At 41.1% G+C, this 13,305-nt stretch overlaps 1 pseudogene; it reads left to right on the top strand.

The window, feature by feature from the left end:
• Positions 1–247: 247 nt before the first annotated feature.
• Positions 248–1,221, top strand: LOC101140159 (serine/threonine-protein phosphatase 2A 56 kDa regulatory subunit epsilon isoform-like; annotated as a pseudogene).
• The last annotated feature ends 12,084 nt before the right edge of the window (positions 1,222–13,305 follow it).

The following is a 13,305-nucleotide window of genomic DNA, read 5'->3' as shown; positions in this document are numbered from 1 at the left end:
ACCCCATCTCTATTAAAAATACAAAACTGGTGTTTGGAATATCAGTAGGTAGCACAGTGCAGTGGTTGAGATCATGGACTTTTGGCCTCAACTGCTGGGGTTCAAATTCTAGTTTTACCACCTATTAGCTGTGAGACCATGGGCACGTCACTTAACCCTTATGTGCCGCAGTTTCCTCTTCTGTAAAAGGGGGACAAAATTACCTCATCAGGAGGATTAATATGGAGATTGCTTGGAAAATTGCCTGATGATCACACTTCTGGAGCTATTTGACAGCGAAGACCCTCGGGAACAGGACTACTTTAAAACAGTCTTACACAGAATTTATGGCAAGTTTCTCGGTCTTAGAGCATTTATCCAAAAACAGATTAACAATATTTTTCTAAGGTTTGTTTATGAAACAGAATGCTTCAATGGTGTAGCTGAACTGCTGGAAACATTAGGAAGTATTATCAATGGCTTTTCTTTACCTCTTAAGGCAGAACACATTTTCTGGTGAAGGTATTGATCCCCTTACACACTGTCAGGAGCTTATCACTTTTCCAAGCACAGCTGGCATATTGTACAGTACAGTTTCTGGAGAAAGATCCTTCACTCACAGAACCAGTATTAGGGGGTTAATGAAATTTTGGACTAAAACATGTAGTCAAAAAGAGGTCACGTTCCTTGGGGAACTGGAAGAAATATTGGATGTGATTGAACCTTCACAATTTGTTAAAATCCAAGAACCTTTGTTTAAACAAATCGCCAAGTGTGTATCTAGCCCCCATTTTCAGGTGGCAGAAAGAGCACTCTATTATTGGAATAATGAATACATTATGAGTTTGATAGAAGAAAACTCTAACGTCATCCTTCCCATCAAGTTTTCCAGCCTTTATATGATTTCAAAAGAACATTGGAATCCGGCTATTGTGGCGTTGGTGTACAACGTGTTGAAGGCATTTATAGAAATGAACAGCACCATGTTTAACGAGGTGACAGCCACACACAAGTCAGATCGTCAGCATGAGAAAAAGAAAGAAAAGGAGTGTGAAGAATTTGGAAAAAATTGGAGGATCTGGAGTTAAAGAGAGGTCTTAGATGTGATGGAATAATTCCAACCTAACAAAAACAATGACAACAACGTTACTAACCTGTGGAGTCACACATTTATGTAGTAGAAGATGGAGCAACAGTTTTCCGTATTGTGCAGCTTTACAGTAGATTTCACATTTGTTTCATTATTACAACAGCACTGTATATACCTGTCTCTAAGTAAGGGAAAAAGAATAAGGACTTCAGTCCAAAGTTTGGACAGCAGATGGACTTCTCAGGACTTTGCAAACATAATCATTGTTCTAACCCTCTTTTTGAAAAAAATCAGTCTTCAAAGTTCTGTTGATGAAATTGCTATGTTAAAATTCCATTATCGGGAGTTCCTTATTTATCACTAGCAGAGAGTATGATACAATTTTCAAATGTGAACAGTCTTAAATTTAGCTTGTCTTTCTGCTAAGCTGTTAAATGTATTTATAGTAAAGGAAGAAAAAAAGACTCATTTCCTTATAAGTTTGTGTAACATCCTCCTCTGGATAACTTGACTGTAATTTGACATCTTTTCTTTTGCACATCTTCCTGAGTTGAATGTCCATGTGGAATGGGGTCATGACAGAACTGATAAAAGTTCTGTTTACTGGGATGAACATCTTTCTAGTAACCAGGTAGTCCTGGTACTCCTTTAGTTTTAAAACTAGGAGTTAAAAGAGAAGAGGTGATAAACATAGTAAGGAAGGGAATTTTGGATTCATGCATCAGTTTATGGTGAATCCAAATCAATGTCTTGAATCCTTTGAAAACAGGCACTGGGACATCACAGGCTTCAGTACCTGACCAGTATTAGTTGCATATATCATTGAACACACATACCACAGATGTTTTAGAAATGCAAGAAAAACATCCTTTTGGACCATTTGAAATAAGAAAGACAAACACTAAACAATACAACCATGAAATTGATCGCCGGGATTGCAAATAAATCTAATTGGGAAAAGAGTTGAGCAAACAGCTTGGACTGTTTGGAGTTGTTGCCTTACTTTTTAATATATATTTATAAAGTATTCCAGCAAAAGAGGATGTAGCCTCTGGGAAAAAACAAACATGTTACAGTGTTTTTTGTAGATTCTCATTCTATATCTCATCACAGCACCAGCCCTCTTTTTAGTAGGAAAGGATTCAGGATAAGTATTATTATGCATTCTGAATTGGATGCATATTCCTAACTACTGTATTGGTTACCAAAAGTGGTTCTACAAAGGCTACTGAAAAAAATCTGGAAATTCCTAATGTCTTGAGTATTAATAATAAAGTTTAAAAATGGTTTTATATCAAAGGTGCATCGTGATCAAATTGTTTAAGAAAAAAACAAAAAACAAAATCTAGGGCTGTATTATATATATGTATATATATGTGTGTGTATATATATATATATCTTATTGACTCTTTGCTTTGTATTTAAATGAAGAATCTTACATCTTGGGTAGGTAAACTGCTGATAAAACTTGTGTATATTATGTACTTACCTAATGCAGTTGCATTATTATGTACTGAAAGATATATGTTTGGGGGTTTATTTCCAGGATGATTTTGCTTGTTATGGACATGGCAGCAGTGAGTTGGTAATCCTAAACCATCACTTCCAGCAGTATTTGTGCTATAGAGCTGATTCTGTGTTCATGCATTGAATTGTGATAGTAGCAAACATGAACATATGAACTATTGTTGCTCTTAATAGAAATACAATATAAATACGGGCTTGTATATTTTCTTCCTTACATTTAAATATAAAGTAGAATATGCAGTTTTATTGTTTTCAAGAAAAAGGAAAAAAAGCTGCTGACCTTTCTCCTCCATGAAGTTTTTCAGGATTATCAGGTCACAGTGTGTATGTAAGAGTCAGCTAATTATGGATATTGTTATCTAGTAACTTTGTAAAAAAACAAAAACAAAACTGGCACTGTTAATTAAAAAAAAAAAACCCGCAGTAAAAAAAAAAGTCATATGCAACACCAGACACAACATGGTTTAATGGAATTAATAGCTTTTTTAAAAAAAAAAAGAACATTGATGGGGATTCACTGTAAAGTTGGTAGAGGCTGCCAAAGACAAAACAACTGACTTTAAAAATGCTGGAACAAAGTGATAAAAATAAATTTGTTACAAATCTCTTTTTTAGCCCTCGTCATTTTAGCCCTTTAGTTTCAACTCTGCGTTATATTTATTTTTGATGATATAAACTTTTGTTTGTCATTAATTCATCTTTTTAGGTAGAAGATATTAAAATCACAGGTTTATGAAGAATCTCTGCCCATTGGAATGAAATGCAGTCATTTGAAACGAGAAAGTCCAGGATCCTTTTTTGCACGTTACCCTGTCTTCAAGAGTAAAGGTGAAAACTTACAGCTCTCCTCCTTGATGTCAATTTTGTATGTTGATCATTCCAAACTGCGAAGAATAAAGCCAAATTTTAGACATATTTAAAGTATCAATTAAAGCTATATGTCTAAAATTCATAGGGCAACTTCTGAGAAGAAACGCTGTCTTTTTCTTTTTTAATGGAAAGTGACAATGTGACATTAGTCATGTTGTGTGCGGTGACAGAGAGTAACTGAGGTAATCTGACTGTTGCACTGTGTGACATATTTCAGGACATACTTGCTGCATTTGCAGCAGCCCTCTGTCCCTGTCCCTTCCCACAATTCTGCTGTTGCTGCAACTTGAGTTAATTGTGACAAATGAAACTTTGTGTTATATTTTGTTTGCTTCATAATTTCCAGAACTATAGATAAATATATTTTTTAAATAGCAAATATTGTAGTTAGTAAGTGATGATGACTCCAACCTTACCCTTACCATATTGGTTTCAGGGATATGATTAAAAGTGTCTTTGGAAGAGAAAAATATACACAACCCTGTGGTTTAGAATGATGCTGAGGCCTTAGGCTGTGGGCCTAGAACAGCTATGTGAGTGAATTCCCCCATCTCATACTTGGAATCAAGCATGCGTCCCTTTTTTTCATTGTGCAAGTATCCCCAGTTGTTTTCCTTCAGTGTTGAGTTTTTGTCCTTTTAAATTTTATTATATGTTGCTCTCCCTAATATTTGACTGTTCTTTATAAAAGAAAAGAAAAAATAAGAAATAAATAATACCCTCAATGCCGCTGGATACTCACAAGCAGGGTTATGTAGATCTTGGGCTTGTTTGCCTAAATGAAAGGGTTTAATTTATTTTGTACCTCCTATGTGTGGGATAGTCCAGGATGCACAGCCAGGACTTGCTTGTAATTGCACCTGCTATACTTAAATGTATAGCCTTAGGCTCAATCACACTGTGGAAAGAAACAAAAAAATTATATTTAGAGCTTTAAAAGCATTTTTATTTTTTTGTGGGGATGAGGGTGGGATGGGAAAGTGATGTATGGATGTTATTGGAATTTTTAAGTGTTTAGAGTTTTTTGGGGTTTGGGGTTTTTTTCCTTGTTTTCCTTTTTTCCTTTTAATTGGATGCACTGACCTGCCCAGGAAATGAAGAGATTCTCTTTTGATGCTATTACCAATGTTATCATAAGGTGACAGTCACCTGCAACAAAAGGGTGGCACCAGACATGATCACTGATGTTTTATTTGCACATCAATATTTTTATTTTTGTACTCTGGCTCAGCTGCTTCTCTGAGTGGAGTTAAGGAATGAGCCACAAAGGATTTTTTGTAGTAGGCATATTGGCATTGCATTTTATATTCCTCTATATTTAATTTTGAAAATCTAAAAGGATCGTGCATCTTGAGAGAAAGTTGAGCAAATTGTGTTCTAGCGGAATGTGAATTTGTAGTGCTTCTTGTGCATGATAGCAGCAGTAGTATCTCCCTTGGAAATAAATATCCCATATTATGATGTCTATGAATATAGGTTTCCTTTTCTTCCGTCCCTCCCTCCTTTCTTCCCCCACCTTTCTCTTTTTTCTCTTTCTCTGAGCCTCTCTTTTCCTCCCTCCCTCTTCCCTTCCTCTTTCTTTACTTTTTTTGAAATCACTTATTGTAAATAAGTTGTAATCCAAACCTCATGTATAAATGGGGAACTTTCAAATATAAATATTACCAATGCATTTTCTGGTTGTTGTCTGATTTTTGATTGAAGTGTAATGAGAATGACATGTCTGTTGCTTTTGGTTTGAGGACTTCACTTTAGCTTCATAAATCTTTTGGTATTTTAGTATTTCATTGTTTTAGCAGGAGAGGGCAGCAAAAGTTCATTTTCCCTGTTAGTAATGCTGTGGTTCATGATCAGTTTTAAATTTAGCTGTGTGTGTTTTTTTAAACAGCATCTTTGTGAGTACAGTAAAAATGAAACATTTTTGATACGAAAAGTTGCATATGAAAATTATAGACTGGTTCGGCCAGGTGCAGTGGCTCACGCCTGTAATCCCAGCACTTTGGGAGGCCGAGGCAGGCAGATCACGAGGTCAGGAGATCGAACCATCCTGACTAACACAGTGAAACCCCGTCTCTACTGAAAATACAAAAAAAAAAAAAAATTAGCTAGGCGTGGTGGTGGGCACCTGTAGTCCCAGCTAGTCGGGAGGCTGAGGCAGGAGAATGGCCTGAACCTGGGAGGTGGAGCTTGCAGTGAGCGGAGATCGTGCCACTGCACTCCAGCCTGGGTGACAGAGCAAGACTCCGTTTCAAAAAAAAAAAAGAAAAAGAAAAAAAAGAAAATTATAGACTGGTTCAACCAGACAGCGAAGACTTCTGATCCACATCAAACTTAAAATGCCACAAAACAATCTTCCACCTCTGGCTAAAACATGCTACTTTCTTTTCAAACACAACAAAATGCAAGCTGAGTCTTAAACACTTGGAATTTAAAATGTTTTCCTTTGGAAATGATTTGCTTTCTTCAAAGTTGTAACAGAAACAAAAATGAAGGTGCTCCCCAAAAAGAAACGTAACCTTCCCCTTTCATGGATGTGTGAGAGGTTCTGTACTGTGGGTGCATCATAATAAAGAAGCAGTGAAGAGTCAAAAAAAATGCAAAAATTAGCAGGGCGTGGTGGTGTGCATCTATAGTCCCAGATACTTGGGAGGCTGAGGCAGGAGAATCGCTTGAATCTGGGAGGTGGAGGTTGCAGTGAGCCGAGATCACGTCACTGTATTCCAGCTTGGGCGAGAGAGCGAGACTTTGTCTCAAAAAAAAAAATACCTGTTAATATAAGTGGTAACATTAAGTACTTGGAGTTTAGGGGAGAGGTTGCGTATTAATTTAGAATCCATCAATGCATATATGACATTGAAAGCCTTAGGGTGTATGAGATCTCCTGTGTGGAAGTGTATATAAAAGAGAGAAGACAGGTGGGGACTGAGCCCTGGGCACTATGGTGTTGAAAAATCTAAAGAGGCCAGGCAAGGTGGCTCACACCTGTAATCCTAGCACTTTGGGAGGCTGAGGTGGGTGTATCACTTGGGCTCAGGAGTTTGAGACCAGCCTGGACAAGATGGCAAACCCCATCTCTACAAAAAATATAAAAATTAGCCTGGTGCAGTGGTGCATGTCTGTAGTCCCAGCTACTTGGGACACTTGAGCCTAGGAGGTCGAGGCTGCAGTAAGCCAAGATTGTGCCACGTCACTCTAGCTTGGACAACAGACCAAGACCCTATCTCAAAAAAAAAAAAAAAAAAGAAAATCAGGAAGACTACAAGAATGTAACAAAAAGTCTAAGAAGGAGTAGCCTCCGAATTAGGTAGGAGGGGGAGAACTGAGAAAGCGGTATTCTGGAATCCAAGGGAGAAAAGTTAAGAAAGAGAGAGGGATCAGCTACATCAAACATTGTTAAATAAGATGAGAACTGAGAATTCTATTACATTTAGCAATGTGTAGCCACTGTTGACCTTGACAATAGAAGTTTCGCTCGAGTTGTGGAGAAGAAAGTCCACACGGTGAGTCCAAGAGAGACTAATATGGAGACTAATTGGAGGTACACAGAAAGTTATTGAGGATTTTGCTCTAAAGGAAAAGCAGAGAAATTAGTTGGCAGCTAAATAAATATGTGAGATCAAGTGAGGAGTTTCCCCAAAGAGGATATATTCCAGCATGTTTAGGAGAAAAAAACAAAAGGGCAATTGCAAAAGCACAGTTCTTATCTTGTAGGCAAGAAGGGGTAAGACAAATGCACTGGAAGATTGGCCGTGAGTTGGAGCAGAGATCCACCACCATTGTAATAAGGGAGAAGGTGGGTGGATAAAGATGATGAGTACACTTGGTAGTAGGAAGATGAAGTGGTCCTTTTCAGTTTGTTTCTAATTCCCCAATGAAATGTGAGGTTAGGTTAGTGCAGTGTTCTCAAAGTGTGGTCCTCAGACCAGCAGCAACAGCATCACCTGAGAATTTGTTAGAAATACAAATTCCTGGGCCCCACCCCAGGTATACCCAACCACAACCTGGAGATGGGGTCCAGCAGTTGGCATTTGAATGAGCCTTCCAAGGCCAGGCGCCATGGCTCACGCCTGTAATCCCAGCACTTTGGGAGGCTGGGGCGGGAGGATCACCTGAGGACAGGAGTTCGAGACCAGCCTAGCCAACATGGTGAAACCCCCGGTCTACTAAAAATACAAAATTAGCCAGGTGTGGTGGCAGGCGCCTGTAATGCCAGCTCCCAGAGACACAGAATCATTTGCACCTGGGAGGCAGAGGTTGAAGTGAGCTGAGATCCCACCACTGCACTCCAGCCTGGGGAAGACAGAGCGAAATTCCATCTCCAAAAAAAAAAAAAAGACAAAAGAATGAGCCTTCCAGGTGATGATGACGTGTGCTCAAGCTAGAGAACCACCGGATTAGTGTGAAGAGGGAGAGAGCAGGGAATCAGAGGTTTGAGAAAATACAAGAAGAAATAGTTTCTCCAGCTCATGGAGGAGTGGGATGACTAGGAAATTGTTATGGGATTGCTAAGCAGGGTTGAGGACTCACTTTTGTGGTCATTAATTTAAAAAAATGAGACCAACTAGCAAGATTGGTTTTGTTTACTCTTTCTATATTCAGCTTTTCAGGGGCAAGAGTGGAGTATGCAGAGCTGGATTTTCACCAGGGTTGGTGTTTTGCTGGGCAATTGTGACAAAGGGAAGGAGAGCAAAAAGGTGGAACACGTGAGCCTGAAAGTTGAGAGTGCAAGCAAGAGAGTGTCTCTGAAGATGAGCCAGAGAACACAAGGAGAGTGGTCTGTGTGTGAGGATCAGTGGGTTGGATTTCTGGGTGGAGTGGAAGGACTCTTGGAGGGCTGGTTTTAGAAGGAATGGGGCAAAAAGGTGGGATGTGGTGGTCGGACCCAGATTTTGGAGAATTACAGTGAGTGACAATGGCATCTTGGCTATGCCTGAGGCTGCGAGTTGCACAGGTGGGTCAAAAGCAACCATCAGAGATGAGAAACCCAAGGAACTGTAAGGTCAGATGATTAGAAGGATCATTTGCATAGTTGCAGAAATAACCAAAAAACGCAATGGGAATATTGGTGGAGAGGAAGGTGTCAATCCAGAAACTAAACTCTTCCAAGAACGAAGAAGGAGGGAAGCCTGCAGAGCTGTAGATGGTCACAACAAGGGTGTGGTATTATAGAATAAGCTCCCCAAAAGATGGAGACTTTATGGAGAGGCTAAAAGGAGTAGCCTAGAAGCAGTGATCATGATTGGGTACCGCCAGGCGCGGTGGCTCACGCCTGTAATCCCAGCACTTTGAGAGGCCGAAGTGGGCAGATCACTTGAGGTCAGGAGTTCAAGATCAGCCTGGCCAACATGGTGAAACCACGTCTCTACTAAAAATACAAAAATTAGCTGGGCGTAGTGGCATGTGCCTATAATCCCAGCTATCCAGAGGCTGAGGCAGGAGAATCACTGGGACCTGGGAGGCAGAGGCTGCAGTGAGCTGAGATCGCGCTGCTCCATTCCAGCCTGGGCGATGGAGCAAGACTCTGTCTCAAAATAATAATAATAATAGTAATAATAATTGGGTAGGATGTTGGGTGGGGAGAAAGCATTGTTGTTTGATAGGGTTGCACAGGCATCTCTCAGGCGATGGCTTAAATTTAGTAAGACCAAGAGGCTAAGAAAAACACTGGGGCACAGCTTTAACATGAAGGGGTTTTGGCTGATGCCACACTGTTTCAGAGAAAACAGTGGAAGGATTTGGAAGGTCAGGGGTACGTAGGGGTTTGCATCACATAAAGAGATGAGAGGCCGAGTGTGGTGGCTCATGCCTGTAATCCCAGCACTTTGGGAGGCCGAGGTGGGTGGATCACAAGGTCAGGAGATTGAGACCATCCTTGTTAACACGGTGAAACCCTGTCTCTACTAAAAATACAAAAAATTAGCCAGTCTTGATGGCATGCGCCTATAATCCCAGCTACTTGGGAGGCTGAGGCAGGAGAATTGCTTGAACCCTGGAGGCATAGGTTGCAGTGAACTGAGATCACACCGTTGCACTCCAGCCTGCGCAAGAGAGCAAGATTCCATCTCCAAAAAAAGAGAGATGAGAGTCTGCTGCTGATATTGACATAGATGTCTTGGATTCTTCTAGTGGCAAAAGTAAACAGAGAAGAAAGACATGATAACATGGATCCTGATGATATTGGTATCTTAGGAATAAAGAATTGATTCTAATATAGCCTTCTTCCTGAGATTAGTTGTTTAGGCATATTGTGGGGTTAAGATTCAGGGGTGCCCTGGTCAAAACAGCTCCCCCTGTGCATTTCCTCTCTAGCACTTTCCATAGTGTGTCCTTATCTCTTCAGCTAATTATTTTCTCTTCTGTCTCTTCCATACCAAAATAATCTCCAAGACAGCAGGAACCATGTTTACTCTTTAATCATTGTATGCTCACTAAATATTTGCTGAACAAGTGAACAAAAAACCTGGTGGTGGGGAAATTAGACTAATTCTTAATGTCACCAGGAGGTGCAGGTAAGTTGAAAGAATAGAATGGACCTAAGAAGAGGGCCGGGCGCAGTGGCTCACGCGTGTAATCCCAGCACTTTGGGAGGCCGAGGTGGGTGGATGACGAGCTCAGGAGATCGAGACCATAGTGACTAACACGGTGAAACCCCGTCTCTACTAAAAAATACAAAAAATTAGCCGGGTGTGGTGGTGGGCGCCTGTAATCCCAGCTACTCAGGAGGCTGAGGCAGGAGAATGGCGTGAACCTGGGAGGCGGAGCTTACAGTGAGCCGAGATCGAGCCACTGCACTCCAGCCTGGGCGACAGAGCTAGACTCCGTCAAAAAAAAAGAAAAAAAGAAAAGAATTGACCTAAGAAGAACTTGCTAATCATTACACTGGTATAGTCACAGGACTGTCTGCCTCCTAGGGAATGAGCTGTCACTTTGCCACAGTTTTAAACTAGAGCTGTGTGGCCTGGCACGGTGGCTCACGCTTGTAATCCCAGCACTTTGGGAGGCTGAGGCGGGCGGATCACGAGTTCAGGAGATCGAGACCACGGTGAAACCCCGTCTCTACTAAAAGTACAAAAAAATTAGCCGGGTGTGGTGGCAGGCACCTGTAGTCCCAGCTACCCGGAGAGCCTGAAGCAGGAGAATGGCGTGAACCCGGGAGGCGGAGGTTGCAGTGAGCCGAGATCTCGCCACCGCACTCCAGCCTGGGCGACAGAGCTAGACTCCGTCTCAAAAAAAAAAAAAAAAAAAAAAAAAAAGGTAAACTAGAGCTGTGTGTTCAGCCTGCTGGTCATGTGATTTCCTGCATTGAGCCAAAAGTTGGGCAAGATGAATCATCAAAGGCCTTGACAGTTCTAGAATTCAATGAAACTAAAGCATTCACGTGTCACTTGTGAGTGGTGTCATATCTTTGTTCTTCATGAAAAAATCCAGTGAAATACTCATTCCCTGGTGTTACTCCCAAGAGCTTGAATTCAATCATTCATCCACCATCCATCCATTCATCCATCCTCCTTCATCCATCCACCATCCATCCATTCATCCATCCTCCTTCATCCATCCATTCACCATCCATCCATCCACTGTCCATCCATTCATCTATCCACCTTCCATCCACCACTCATCCATTCATCCATCCACCACTCATCCATTCATCCATCCTCCTTCATCCATCCATCCACAATCCATCCATCCACCATCCATCCATTCTTCCATCCTCCTTCAACCATCCATCCACCAGTCATCCATTCATCCATCCTCCTTCATTCGTTCATACTCCTTTATCCATCTGTCTCTCCATTCATCTGTCCATCTATCCATCCATTCAACCATCCATCCATTCATTCATCTATTCATCCATGCATCCATTCATCCATCCAACCATCATCAAAAAACATTAATACATCACTCTTCAAAGCCACGCCAGGTCCTATGGAACCACAGATAAAACATATGTGGTCTTCGAAGAACCCACATATCAATGGGGGAGAAATACATGCTAATAGAAATAATAACAATAATATCCAATACCAGGTTTCTATATGAGAACACCTGTCATATAGTACTTTCTAAGTGTTCTACAAATATTAATTCATCTGTCTCCAGAAGAACCCTAAGAGGTAGGTACTATTATTGTTGTCAATTCATATGTGAGAAAAGTGTGGTTAGAATTTTCACTCAATTTAGAATTTGGGATGCTATAAAAACAGCCCTGGTTTAGCCTACGTCATGTGGATCTGAAACAAATACTTTTAAGAATGAACTTGTTGCTGTGGTGGAGGTGGCTGTTTTGAGTGACAATATCCTTTCCAGTCATCATTGTAGAGAGGAAAGAATATTGTTCTGAAATTCAAGAATCTGGATGTTAGTCTGGTTCTGCGGTTAGCTGTGTGGCTTTGAACAACTTGCTTTCCTCCTCTAGGCCTTACTTTCCTCCTCTGTAAAAGGATCCTAAATCTGTGTGTGAGGAAGGGCAAGTGTGGTAATGGCTGGGTTCAGCAGAATCCCTGCATACAGTTGTATAAGGTGCACATTGCCCAATCCCAGGAGCCACCACATACATAGGCTAAATGTGAATGGAGCCACCTGGAATTGTTCTACATGGTGACCTGCCTCTCAGGTGCCTTTGCCTCTAATGATTTTGCAATTCACTGATGGTTTTCTTTTATCCAGACATGAAACACTATTCTTTGTATGAAGGATGGAACCACATTTACCTCCCCAATATTTTCTAGTCTATCTGGTTTTGAGTACAACTTAATTGCACCCAAAACTGTCCATGTAAAAAACAATCTTCTCCAAACTCCTCTAGCATCTCCACTTGCTTTCAGCATCTCCATAGAGAACCCTCCCTCCTGTGGCGATGTCTGTGCGTAAGCAAGCGAATCTGAAATTCTGTGTCTTCACAGATGTATAATTTCAAGACAAGCCCAAAGTACATTAACAGAGGAATGGGGAAGAAATCTACAAGGAAGCCATATAAGCAGCCTTAAGCAAGAGAAAAGTAGGTGATTCTGATAATGCTACAAGTTCCAGGAACCCAGAAAGGATAAGAATGAATAAAAGTATATATTTTAATCAAATTGAGTTTTTCCTATTATGAAAGTCTGATATGCTCATTATAAAAATAAGAGTTTTAACATAGTGTATTTTACCTCCTTTTGACTTTTCCATTCTTCTTTAATTTTTTTTTTTTTTTTTTTTTTGGAGATGGAGTCTCGCTCTGTTGCCCAGGCTGGAGTGCAGTGGCCCGATCTCAGCTCACTGCAACCTCTGCCCCCGGGGTTCAAGCTATTCTCCTGCCTCAGCCTCTGGAGTAGCTGGGATTACAGTCACCTGCCACTGTACCCGGCAATTTTTTGTATTTTTAGTAGAGACAGGGTTTCACCATCTTGGCCAGGCTGGTCTGGAACTCCTGACCTCGTGATCCACCTGCCTCAGCCTCCCAAAGTGCTGGGATTACAGGCTTGAGCCACCACGCCTGGCCTATTCCTTTAATTTTATGTTTTTTGTTGTTGTTGTTGTTTGTTGTTGTTGTTGTTGTTGTTTGAGATGGAGTTTCGCTCTTGTTGCCTAGGCTGGAGTGCAATGGCACAATCTCGGCTCACTGCAACAACATCCGCCTCCTGGGTTCAAGCGGTTCTCCTGCCTCAGCCTCCCAAGTAGCTGGGATTATAGGCGCCTGCCACCATGCCCAGCTAATTTTTTGTATTTTTAGTAGAGACAGGGTTTCAGCATGTTGGCCAAGGTAGTCTTGAACTCTTGACCTCAGGTGATCCACCTGCCTCAGCCTCCCAAAGTGCTGGGACTACAGGAGTGAGCCACTGTGCCCTGCCTAATTTTAC

The sequence above is a fragment of the Gorilla gorilla genome, chromosome 6 (assembly GCF_029281585.2).
Source record: "Gorilla gorilla gorilla isolate KB3781 chromosome 6, NHGRI_mGorGor1-v2.1_pri, whole genome shotgun sequence".
Lineage (NCBI taxonomy): Eukaryota > Metazoa > Chordata > Mammalia > Primates > Hominidae > Gorilla > Gorilla gorilla.
This window is presented reverse-complemented; position numbering and strand designations above follow the sequence as displayed.